The 12,530-nt window shown below is 39.8% G+C and overlaps 1 long non-coding RNA gene across 1 annotated transcript; it reads right to left on the bottom strand.

Annotated features, from left to right (window-relative positions):
• Positions 1–5,972: 5,972 nt before the first annotated feature.
• LOC146763463 (uncharacterized) lies at positions 5,973–12,491 on the bottom strand. Its single transcript, XR_014952072.1, has 4 exons — positions 12,350–12,491; positions 10,433–10,543; positions 7,874–8,005; positions 5,973–7,347 (listed from the first exon to the last, which is right to left on the bottom strand). It is a non-coding gene; the product is annotated as an uncharacterized LOC146763463 (long non-coding RNA).
• Positions 12,492–12,530: the final 39 nt, after the last annotated feature.

The following is a 12,530-nucleotide window of genomic DNA, read 5'->3' as shown; positions in this document are numbered from 1 at the left end:
ACAGATCATTCTAACTAGGCCTACTATGACAACCCTTTCTTACAACTTTTGAACATCAGAAAAAGCTTATATAATCTGTAAAATCATCACCACAGGTGAATTATTTTTTTTCTCCCAGTTCCAGACTTTCAGTGTACTGTAAGGAACAGAGAGTACTGGTGTGATTTCAGTATGTGTCCTCATATAGAGATCTGAGACAATGATTCAAAACTTCTTTGCTTTGTACATATCAAAGTTCAAGATCCTTTTGTATGGATTGTAGGATGCATCACCGAGGATGTGTCATAGGCTGCATCACCTATCCTTCAAGTACAGCACTTTTTCTGACAATTTACTGATAAAATGCTTTAACTAATTTTAAAAATAGAAAGCATAAAAACCTAAACCAGTCACTTCAGAAATGTGTAATTTGCCAGTCTTTTATCCCACATCTCTGCTAGAATCATACAACCATTAAGATTGGAAAAGACCTCCATGATCATCAAGTCCAGCCATCACCTAGCACCACCAACCCATGTCCTCAAGAGCTGTGTCCACATGGGCTTTTTGAAAATTTTTAGGATGGTGATCCTACTACTTTCCTGAGCAGGCTGTTCGAATGTTTGACAACCAGTCTGTGAAGAAATTTCTCCAAATATCTATTCTAAACCTTCCTCTTCCCTGTTGCAACTTGAGGCCATTTTCTCTTGCTCCATTTCTTGATACTGAAGAGACAAGGCTGAGCCCCGCACATCACCACAGCCTCCTTTGAGGCAGTTGTAGAGTGTGATATGTTTTCCCCAAGCCTCCTTTTCTCCAGGAAAAACACCTCCAGCTCCCTCAGCTGCCTCTCATTTTAGTCGAGTTCCAGACTCTTCACCAGCTGTATGGACACATTCAAGACCCTCGGTGTCCTTGTTCTAGTGAGGGGCCCAGAACTGGACACAGTGCTCGAGGTGTGGCTTCACCAGTGCTGAGTACAGGGGTGAAATCACTGCCCTGGTCCTGCTGGCCACACGATTCCTGATACAGGCCAGGTGCCATTGGTCTTCTTGGCCACCTGAGCACACACTGGCTCATGTTCAGCTGGTGCCAACCAGCACCCCCAAGTTCTTTTCCTATGAGCAGCTTCCACCCATTCTTCCCTCAGCTTGCAGCACTGCTTGAGGTTGTTGTGACCCAAGAGCAGGACAAGAACTTTGCCTTGTTGAGTCTTATCCAACTGCCCTTGGCCTGTTGATCCAGCCTGTCCTGATCCCTTGGCAGGACCTTCTTACCCTCCAGTAGATCAACACTTCCACTGAGCTTGGTGTCATCTGCAAACTGACTGGGAATGCATTTGATCTGCTCGTCCAGATCATCACGTAAGGTATTAACCAATGAAGATATTAAACTGGACTGTCCCCAGTACTGAGCCCTGGAGAACCCCACTGGTGACTGGCCACCAGCCAGATGCAACTCCACTCACCATCACTCTCTGGGCCTGGCCATCCAGCCAGCTTTTTTACCCAGCACCTATCCACACCATGGGAAGCCACTTTCCCCAGGAGAACGCAGTGGGAAATGGTGTCAAATGCTTTACTAAAAGTTTAGGTAGACAACATCTGCAGCCTAAGACTTGGCTGCATGTTTTTGTGGAGCTCTGTCTGGACTGCCAAATCCTTTCTGGTGCATGCAGAGGATGCAACTTTTTGTTCCTTATTTTGCAATAATGTGAGAACATAGGAGCATTCAAACTTTCTCTAGTTTTAAATCTCCTGAAATGTCACATGTAAGCCTCATATGGAGGACATACATTAATGCTGTGGTATTAACAACTGCTATGGAAGCTGCTATAAGCAATAAGCAGGTGCAGATCTATACTGTAGTGTATATTATGCACCTCTGTATAGATGTAGCTATACACCTATACCTGGAGATAAGTGTCATGCTTCCTCACTCACTGATTTGCATGATCAGCTCAGCTGGGCAAAGCAACTGGGGGCACTGGCCTCATCTGTTGATAGCTCTCCCTGACAAGCACACATGATTACCAGCTGGTCTCCACGTCTGTTCTTGCCTGCTGGTAAACTGATGATCAGTCTCTTTGACTGGTGTTAGTTCACCCAGTAATGTAAAGCAGCTGATCAGTGGACCTGGCCTAACTTGTATCTCCCTTTGCCTTGATATGTAGCAGCACAAAGCAACCAGTGCCCAGTGATTAATCTCACTCAAAACTTCAAGTGTTTTACAGCTGAGCCAAGATTCTGCATTTATATTCTTAGGTTTTGTGAGGTATTATGGTAAGTTTATTGTGTTTTACTGGGTTTCCTCACAGGCTTCCTGGTTAAATATTCACATGTAAAATTCTCAGACAAAAATCAATGTTAAATTGGAGTCAATATTAAGAATGTGTATCGCTAATTTAACTGAAAGAAATCCTGGAAATTATACTAGCTGCAGCCACTGATGGCTACTCTTATCAAAATCAGGCTCAACTTTTTCCCAGATTTGGTTGTATCTGCAACCAATGAAATGAATGGCAGGTCCTTAATGAACACTACCAATGAGATTACAAGTAAATGCATATTATTGCACTGAAGTCTGCTAGATATTTTATTTTTTGTGAGTTGATATCTCAAATGTAAGAATGCTTTGAATTTTAAACTGAATAGTCTGTTTTGTTTCTATACTATCATTTTTTATTGGTCTTTATAAAGCAAGCAGTTTGTTGGCAATTACAAACTGTTTATTTTAACTAGGCCTATATTGTCATGCATATCAAGATAATCTGATGGATTGAAGACTTCTGTATGTCCATCCCTTGTCCCAGTCAAGGCAACTGAAAAATCCCAGTGCTTTGTCCATTATCAGCATGCTAAATTGAATTTCAGCCTATGTCATATTACTCTTTGAAGCTATATCACCCTTTGATTACTACAGTGTCAAAAATCATAAGGATGATACTTACTGTGGAACCCAACCTATTCTATAGCTTCAAAGATTATAGATTATGTAGATTTGTTTTGGAAGATTGGCTTATCAATAATGATAGCATTAATGAAAATAATATCCTTCTGCTTTATAATGGGCTTTCTTCCATGTCTTGTCAGCTGTCCTTCCTCATACCTAATAAAAAGGCTCCAAACATCAAGAATTCTACATTCCAAATTCCATTCAAATAATTTATTATCAATGCTATTTTAAATGCTTGTTTTTGAAGCATTCCACATTTTCTCTGCCTTGAGTGTTACAGTGCTCTTTATTCTTTAACACTAGTCCAAAGAGCTCACTCAATATACTTAATTGCTCTGTTCTGCCAGAATATCTCATCCTGGCAAATATCAAGATGGTATTTAATTTAAATGTACACAACAGAAACCATTACGATTTGAACTCCCTTCACTCAACTCTCATCACACAAACCCACATTTGTACCCCAGTGCCAATACACAACCTTCTCACAACACCATTTGAAATTAAGGGATAGTTAGCTTCAGGACACGCTATGAAACTGTAATCCATTTTACAGCTACAACTTCAATAAAGCTCAGTTTGGCAGACTAGAGAGATTATGATTCATGCTTTAATTTTATCTGTCAGGTGCTATTGCAATGCTGTTCTGGCTAGTGTCCCAGGCAGACTCCTAAGAAGACAGAACAAACAGCTCTTAGAATACACACAATTTTTAGACTTTGAAGCTTCATTACTTCTCTTGTATTTGACCTCCTGAAGTTAGCAAATGAAGACAAAGTCAATCCATTTATTCCTGACACTTTTTTGTGGAGCTGCTTCTTTGCTATGTGTGCTATACAGCACACATATATATATATTCTATATATTCTAGTTACACAAGGACAGTCTTACCTGGAGTTACCTACAGTTTGAATGGCTCGCAAAAAGGTGTGGTGGTTAACCCAAGCACAGCATCTACTTTGTTCTACTGCACATTAATGAGAGACATGGCTAAAGAGTTTCAGATACATGTCACTCTTTTTAACTGTGCAATAGTTTTTTTCCAACAAATCAATCCAATTATAGGATTTTTTTCTTTCAAACAATTCCAGTACATCTAAAATGCCTGAACTTGTTTAAAATCTTCTTACATGTGCAGCTAACAAATATTCTGTTGTTAATAGATGAGCTATCTCACATTATTAATTACTTTATCTGCTTAAGTACTTCCTCAAAGATAAAGGAAATGCCTTTACTATATATTCTACTGATACAATAAAAAGGACATTTAACTCTTCATTCTTAGCAATATTTATCAAGGTTTATATGAAAATTGTAGTAGCTATATAGATTTGGTGAGAACAAATTTGGACATTAGAGTCGTCTGTTATACTACAGAATTTGCAGTTCATTAAAAGTCGAAGATTCTAGATAGTCTTTTCATAAATCCAGTCTTCAGGAAAGAGCAGTTCTTCTCTGAAATGTATAATAGAATATGTATAAAGACTTTATTCTGGAAGAGATACATTAAGGCAATGAATGCCCTTATTTATTTTGCAAGTGGTAATGAACAAACTGAGACAAAGATCCGGTTGGTATGTTTGAAAACCTAAATCAGAAACTGTCACTCAAAGATGACTTAAAGCTTGTGCTAACACTGCCTTGATCTCAAGGTTTCTTTGAAGATTTCTTTGTAGGACTGTAAGAGAGCATTCTGAGGGTTAGTCAAGTGTGTGTAACAGCTACAGGAGATGATAACTCTGACGCAGAAGTAATCATCAAAGATGAGGGTTTGTAAGGTATCAGGATGATTGAGTCCAACTCCTGGTCCTGCACAGGACACCCCAAGAATCACATCAGGTGTCTAAGAATGTTGCCCAAACACTTCTTGCACTCTGTCAGGCTGGTGCTGTGACCACTTCTCTGGGGAGCCTGTTCCAGTGCACGAGCACCCTCTGGGTGAGAAACCTTTTCCTGATATCCAACCTAAACCTCCCCTGACACAACTTCAGGCCAGTCCCTCAAATCCTGTCACCACAGAGCAGAGATCAGTGTCTTCCCCTCCTCTTCCCTTCACAAGGAAGTTGCAGACTGCAATGAAATCTCAGTCTCCTCCAGGCTGAACAGACCAAGTGACCTCAGCCAGTCCACAAAAGGCTTCCCCTCAAGGCCCTTCACCATCTTGATAGTCCTCCTTTGGACACTCTCAGGTAGCTTTATATTTTTCTTGTCTTGTGGCACCCACAACTGCCCCCAGCACTCAAGGTGAGGTGTCCCCAGTGCAGAGCAGAGTGGGACAATCCCCTCCTTTGTCCTGGCTGGTGATGCAGCATCTCAGAACATTGTTGGCCCTCCTGGCTGCCAGGGCACACTGTTGACTCATATTCAACTTGTAACAAAATTTGTCATTTTTCAAACTCCCTTTTGTGTAATTATGTGTCCTTTTTTTTAAATAATAGCCCGAGGGTAGCAGTTTAGCTTGGGAGTAGAGTTTTGCATCAATGATGTGCCTTCGCAGCATTAGCCATGCAGTCTCACAGTCATTTGCTGGCTTGACAGCCCTCCTCAAACCCTGTGGAGTAGCTGCTTTGTGAAGAAGTCATCTCTTCTCAGTGTTCAACTTCCAGTGATGGTGATCTGTGATGATCATCTTGATAATTGCAGTATTTTTTTCCATGGCATTTTTAAATGTTTGAATCATCTTAAAAATAGCAGCACTGCAAGGGTTAACAGTCTTTTATTTTGATATGTTTTTCTTGAATTCTGAAGAATTTGGAGAATCTCCTACTTGAGCAGTTACCTAACAGGAGGAATCAACGCTGATCTGTGTCAACTGACAGGCTCCTCTGGGAGATTTCTGCTTCTTCCAGCCCTAGATCACCTGTCAGTGCAGCAGGCTCACTGTAAACAGTGCTCTAAACCTACAGGAAAAGCCTGAGGGCACATTAATTAAAGAACTTCATCTTTCTTTCTTTCTTTCTTTCTTTCTTTCTTTCTTTCTTTCTTTCTTTCTTTCTTTCTTTCTTTCTTTCTTTCTTTCTTTCTTTCTTTCTTTCTTTCTCTCATTAATATACTCATTTTTAAATTAATTTTTCAAATTTATTTTGAAAAATAAGCTCAGTAAAACACTTTTATGCAGTATTGAGTCTTCACAGTCCAGCCCTGCACATGGCTACAGTGTTAAGTCCAAGCAAAGAATGGGAAGTGAGTAAAAGGATAGGAAGAGGGACAAAAGGGTGGCAAGATGTAGTGCATGGTTATTTAGGGATATTGGCATTGCAATAACCTTAGCACGGTGGCAAGGAGATTGTCTTCTCAGGGAAGAGGCTTCCCCACCTGGACTTGATTTTGAATCCACACAGACATGTTCTACTGACTGGATCTGAACCCTGTTCTTTTTTTTCTTCCTTTTTGTTCTTTGAATTCTGTATTTTGTATTCAATTTAATTAAAAGTAGGAGGGGAAAAAAAAACAACAAAAAATGGAAATATAACACTGGAGCTGGAGGCAAAAGATACTGATATAGATTATGTCATGAAGGGGATAAGTTTTGGCAAACTGAGACCAAACAATAATTCCAAGCCAAAAAAAAGTGAGATCTCTAACCAGCATTCCTGCATGCTGGGCTTCTATGACATTCATCATTATCTTCCTTACCTAGAATATTATAGAAATAGGGCAAAAAAGGACTCATGAGGTCTCTCATGGAGACCTCAGAATATTTCATATTGAAAATGTAGTGAGCTGATGTGGAATACCTTTCAAGAAAAACATTGCAATTCTTTTGAATGTTTAAGTACCCATGTCTCTGTGTTTGTATTTGTGTATATATAATTATAAGCAGTGAAATATACTTTTTACTACACATAGAAAATGTATTCTTCCCAAAGACTAAGCATCTTTGTATGTTTTTTTTTCTGACAGAAGGTTGGTTTATTCATTCATTACTTCTATTACATTTAAAAAATCAGTACATCTGCAATATCTTTTTTTCCTACTTATCCCACAATGCAGACACATTTGCCCTTTTCCCATCATTAGTCAGAGATAATGCCTGTAAGTCAAATTATGATCTCAGAGTGAAACTGAAGGAATTAATAAAAGAGATTTACAGTGAGAAAAATTGAACAGCACTTTTGATCCAAAGGCAGATTGTGGCACTTGTGAATCCAGCCATCGTAGTAGGTGTGTGCTATCTTGAAAGAATGTTGGAGCACTAAACTAAGCATGGAACTGGTTAGAGGCTTTAGTTCCAGTATTTCATTTTTTTCTCTGACAGCTTTTAAAAAGTGCTATGTAGGACCAATAAACTATGTGACTTTCAGCCATATTTCCTAATCAGATTCAGAATGTTTTAAATATTGTTGTAAACTGTGAAATCTCTTTTGGGCTGCTGTTCTTCCTTTGGCACTAATTCCTTGGGAAGCCTGCCACCTGTGTGACACAAGAATAGGAAAGTCAACCTTTTGTCAAATTTTAACACTTTAAAACAACTTACAAAAGGGAGAGCATCAGTGAAAGTGATAATCAAGTAAGAGAAGAGTGAGACATGACAGAAAAGGAACTTGAACAATGGAACAGGCAGAATTAGTAGTACAGAAGACCTGTAGAAAGACAAATCTCAGACATAAAGACAAGGAGGAAAAGAAAATGGGAAGGAGAATGAAGGAATACATAAAGAGGAGGAGAAAAAACATAATCAGGAAGATGACAAATAGCAGAAAAGGAATGAGGGAGCAGATTAAGAGGGATCAAGGCACATGATGAAATCAAGGAGAACACATGAACAGATAGCATTGAGAGTGGGATTTTTTTCTCTCCTATAGCCCCAAGGGAGCTTGCCTTGCTAATTGAGGTATCTATGTGCTCACCCCTGTAACCAGCTAGGTCTTATGCTGATGTCAGCAAGAAGTGGCAGCAGAGATTTTTTTCTGTTTAAAGGAGCCTCAGCAATACATACCTATTCCTCTTCAGGAAACTGGCTTTGTCCAAATAAATCCCCCCAGTTCACCTTGATGGGAGCAGAGAGGGAAAGATTCAGCCCCAAGTTTAAATAGTTGATAAGGGCAGCTTCACTTCAGTTTCTTTAACCCTGCAAATCCAAATTCACAGATGCTAGTGAGCCTTGTCTCCCTCTGGTTCCTTTATAGATGGTTCAAAGAAAATCCAGTGTTACCACTTTGAACTATTTGCTCTGGAGGAGCCATTCTTTCACCATTTGTTGGGTTGAAAATTTCCACTGGTTCCTCAAGTCCAGACAAAAGGTGTGAACACCCTTCCAGTGTCTGAAGCCATCACCTGGCATACCTTCAGTTTAGCATTCACAGGCAGTTTTTATCAAACCTCTTCTGTATGAGGTATGCTAGAATTAAGCATCAGTGTTATTTATTAACAATCTGACCTATCCAAAATAAATTTTCTTCAGTCTAAAAGGCTGTCATGTGTGCCACCAAATCCCAGCAAAAGGATCAGAAATATTTAGTGAATGTTGAGAATGCTCTTTCATTCCTACCAGTGATCCTTCACATTACCTTAGGGAGGGGCTAAATGGAAAAAGTAGGGAAATTTCTACTATAAGCGTTTTCTGCCATGAAGCAGATTTAAAGAAACTATAGAGCTGAACAACTTTACAATTGATTATAAAATCTGAAAGGATAAAAGCTGGGTCCAAACTAGAAGAGTAAATGACAAGTAAGCAGTTAATTAAATAATTACTTGAAAATTACCAGGTACCTGAAAGTAAGTGGTTTGATAATTTCATTCCAGTTCACAGAGGACAAATATGAAAAAAAAACCATTGTGATCAGATTTTTATTGATCTTATATGCGCAAGTACTGCTGCTGTGCTGTAACCTGCAAGAGTTTTGTGTACAATCCTCTGTCTGGCGAATTTGGAGCCAAATTTGTCTAAGCATACAGTCAAATTATGACCCTAGAAAGACTCCTGGACTTAATTACCACCATGTTACTCAAGGTTCATGACAGCATATCCCTGCTGATGTCAGAGCCACTCTGTGTGAAACCTGAAGGATATGCTGATGAATCAACTCTCATAAGTGCTATAATTCCCTAAAAAATATACAATATGTTTAGATCAAACTTGTACATGCAAGGAAGTGAAAACTCTTTTAAAACAGCTTTTAGGCTCTCTGATGTCATGAAGTATTTTAGATGTGGTCCCTCTCTGTTCTGGCCCTTTCTAAAGCAGAATTTCACTCTCCTGCCTCCACACTCTAGTAAGAGGAGCATGAGTAGTCAGTGGGCTGCTCCCAAGGCTGAGCAAACATAGGCTGGAGGGGCAGTGCTTGCTGTCACCAATCTTATTGTCTTTAGTATAGAGTCTGCAAGCAGCTTTCACTTTTCACTGTCTCTGATTTTCAATTTTTCCCCATCCTAGTATCACATAGAAACCCAGCCAGGATTCAGGCCTTACTTTACCTAGCATTCCAAAAAACCCCTTGCCAGTCAAATTCCCATTAATTGATTTAATTGTATTAATTTTATTATACCACCACAACCCAAGCAAAACAGATACACTGTGCTGGAATAACATGCATTTGTTCTAGTACAATTTTATACTTATGTGCTATTCCTTTTCATGAATAGGGATTAAAATGCGGTTTATCTACAACATAATGATAATCATCTTTATGGAGAGTTTTTTAAGCTCAAGCAGTGACAAAGTGATTACTTAATTGCTCAAGATGCTGATAATGCAGCAACTGGCACAAGTTTGCTGTGCACAGTGATGGTTCAAGTATTGACTAAATGGCAAGTCTTTGTATGGATTTACACAGCACTAGCTTGTTCTTAATAACCTTGTATGTGAACACCTTTTTTTAGTAACAACTGTAATTTTCTCTGCAGTAAGAATTTTTACACAATAGGTACTTAAAAATTTCTACCATCCTCTTTCACATCTTCTTTACTATGAATAAACTTTTAGCTGAGAAGTCATGAATGCCAGAACATTTATACCATACACCGAAATACATAACTTCCAATAGCTATCAGCATATATGATTTTTAATATCATAATCATACTATGAGCATTTCCCTTGTACAATGCTACAAAAAATATCAATTTTAAGATAATAAGACAACAAACACTAACTAGAGAGTGATGCCTGATGTAGAAAGATACAATTATATTGCTCATCCCTTCTGTCTCAAAAATGTGTTTACATTAACTCAGCTGAATTAAAACAGGAGGCAAATAATTGCTCTGGAAGAACTGTACCAGACAAAGTCAAAATTTAAGGATATCTAAAATTATAGTACATTCATCCCTTTTCTTTCCCAGAAACATTTTTTAAAAGACTGCTAATACTGATGCCATCAATTTTGTCATTCAAAGTTTCTAGATCATGTGCCATACAAACATTTAGCAAAGACAGATGAGTTTTCTGGGTTTACATGAATACCACTGGATGACAAAGTATCTGAGTATGGAATTTTTTACTTTTTCAGTTTACCAAAGTCCCCCTGAATCTCTTCAGTATCTGGCTATTACACACACCTCTTACATATGCTTTCCAGCATTGCTGCTAAGTAATGCCTTCCATCACTGTTTCAGTTGCAGGGATGACATGGGATGGCTTGATGCTGTCAGTGGTCTCCTCTTGTGTTCCTATTTGAGGACAGAACAAGGATGCAAGGAAAATAGTATTTTTTTCCTTTTCAGGATTATTGAAGAATAAGACCCACACTTGCACAGACCCATGGCCACTGTGACTTGCATCATGACCCATACACTTGAACTTTTGAATGTACCATCCACATTTCAGCTTCCAAAATAAAGATTAGTTGGAGCTCAGGGGAAACAAGCCCAATGCTGCTGGGAAAACATGGTTATTTTTAGTCATGGTCATTTGCATGATGACCTTGAAGCAGAAGGTCTAGAACACAACAGCCAGAAAGATTACTCTTTTGTTAGGGATAACATTTATGGATGGCAGTTGCATTTCCTCCTCCTGATTATACATGATCCTCTCCAAGAATGGTTCCTGAGGGATTAAAACATATCTAGGCACTTTGAAACCACAAGTGGAAATTCTGTTTCCCACAGTTGGTATAGAGAAAGTAGGCTGTGACAGGGGAAAGGTCAAGAGAAAGCAGTCATATCAAAATAATTACTTTCCAAAAGTAGGGAAATAATGTTTGTTTATACAGTGACTGAGAAAGAGTGTGCTGTGGAAAAGGGCAAAAGGAGACAGGTTTCTCTACTGCTTTCCATCAAGAGATTTCTACATAAGGTCAGGTTCAAGCACAGGTGGGATACCTCATATAATTCTGTAATTTTAAACATCCGCTTCTGGACTACTGGTGTAAAGTACTCTTTATAGTCAATGGAAAGAAATAGTCTCCATAAGTGAGACAATTGTCTTAGCATCAGATCAATCACCTTCAGCATGAGCTTGTTTCTCCTGCTGAGAGCTGGGTCTGGGCTCCTAGTCCATGTAGATGTCTAACTAAATGCACATGAGCCCAGGCCAGCTGTCTGTGCGTGGCATGCCTCACCCTCAGATGTGCAATCCGTACATTTTATTCATAATTTACAGAAGACTGCATGAGAAGCCTAAAGAGAAATTGCAATAGACAAAGGAAAGGAAAGGTGAGGCATATATAGAAAGAGAACCGTAAGGTGAGGAAAATGGCAAGAGTGGAAGGTGGACAGGTTTCCAGTTGCTGACACACAGCATTCCTAGAGAGACAGAGAAAACTGTGAATCTCGTAAAAGTGTTAGTTCATTTGCATAAATGCTACATCCCAGTTAAGCGGTCTTTAATTGCTTCCCTAATGTGTCAAGTGCTTTACCTACATTTTCCCTCTCTATCCTAGTATTTCTAGCTGAAATTTATCTTGACAACTTTGCCTTCAAAATCAGAAAGTTTCTCTGTTGTCCACTTGCTTAATTTTTAAACACGTCTGTGTCTTCATACACTTCAGTAAAACTCGAAATTTGAGCATATTTTGTTATGGAAATCCCATAATTTCTTGGCAATGCAGCAGGAATAGCTTTGGCACTGAGATGCTGACCGGTATAATTTTATTGTCTTCTTGCATTCTGCTCTCTACCTGTGTGTCTAGCTGCTGTCTTTGTTATGCTCCTAGGACATGTGCTCTTTGTTCTATTTGCACAGCACCCTGCAAAATGGCATCCTAGTCTGTGACTGGACTCTGGTGCACTCTGATAATAGAGGTGATAAACACCCGTGTCCTGTCTGAGGTTGCTATGGTGCATGAGAACCACGCTGTTCTTGCAAGCTTTTAAGTGCAAAAGTAGGACCCTGCGCACGGGGACAAGGCAACACCATTCTCCCGGTTTTGTATTGATACCCAGGGTGTTCTCCCATGGCCTCAGGCCAACGGGATGCTTTAGACCGAGACTTCTAGGCAGAAGTTCGCATTCAGCTTATCCGCGTTTGTTTCTTACTGTAAACCACTGCCCGGAGCAATTTCTGTGGGAGGAAGCACAGGACGGTCCAGCCGCTAGTGCGAGCAACCTCGGGCGACAACACGGGCGGCTTCACGGGAAGAGCCCGCAGGCCGGCGGCAGTCACTCACCGCGCCGCTCTGCCCATCCGCACCGCCTCCCCGCCGGGGCCGCCCCCGGC

The sequence above is a fragment of the Lonchura striata genome, chromosome 1A, assembly GCF_050655825.1.
Source record: "Lonchura striata isolate lonStrDom1 chromosome 1A, ASM5065582v1, whole genome shotgun sequence".
NCBI classification, from domain to species: Eukaryota; Metazoa; Chordata; class Aves; order Passeriformes; family Estrildidae; genus Lonchura; species Lonchura striata.
This window is presented reverse-complemented; position numbering and strand designations above follow the sequence as displayed.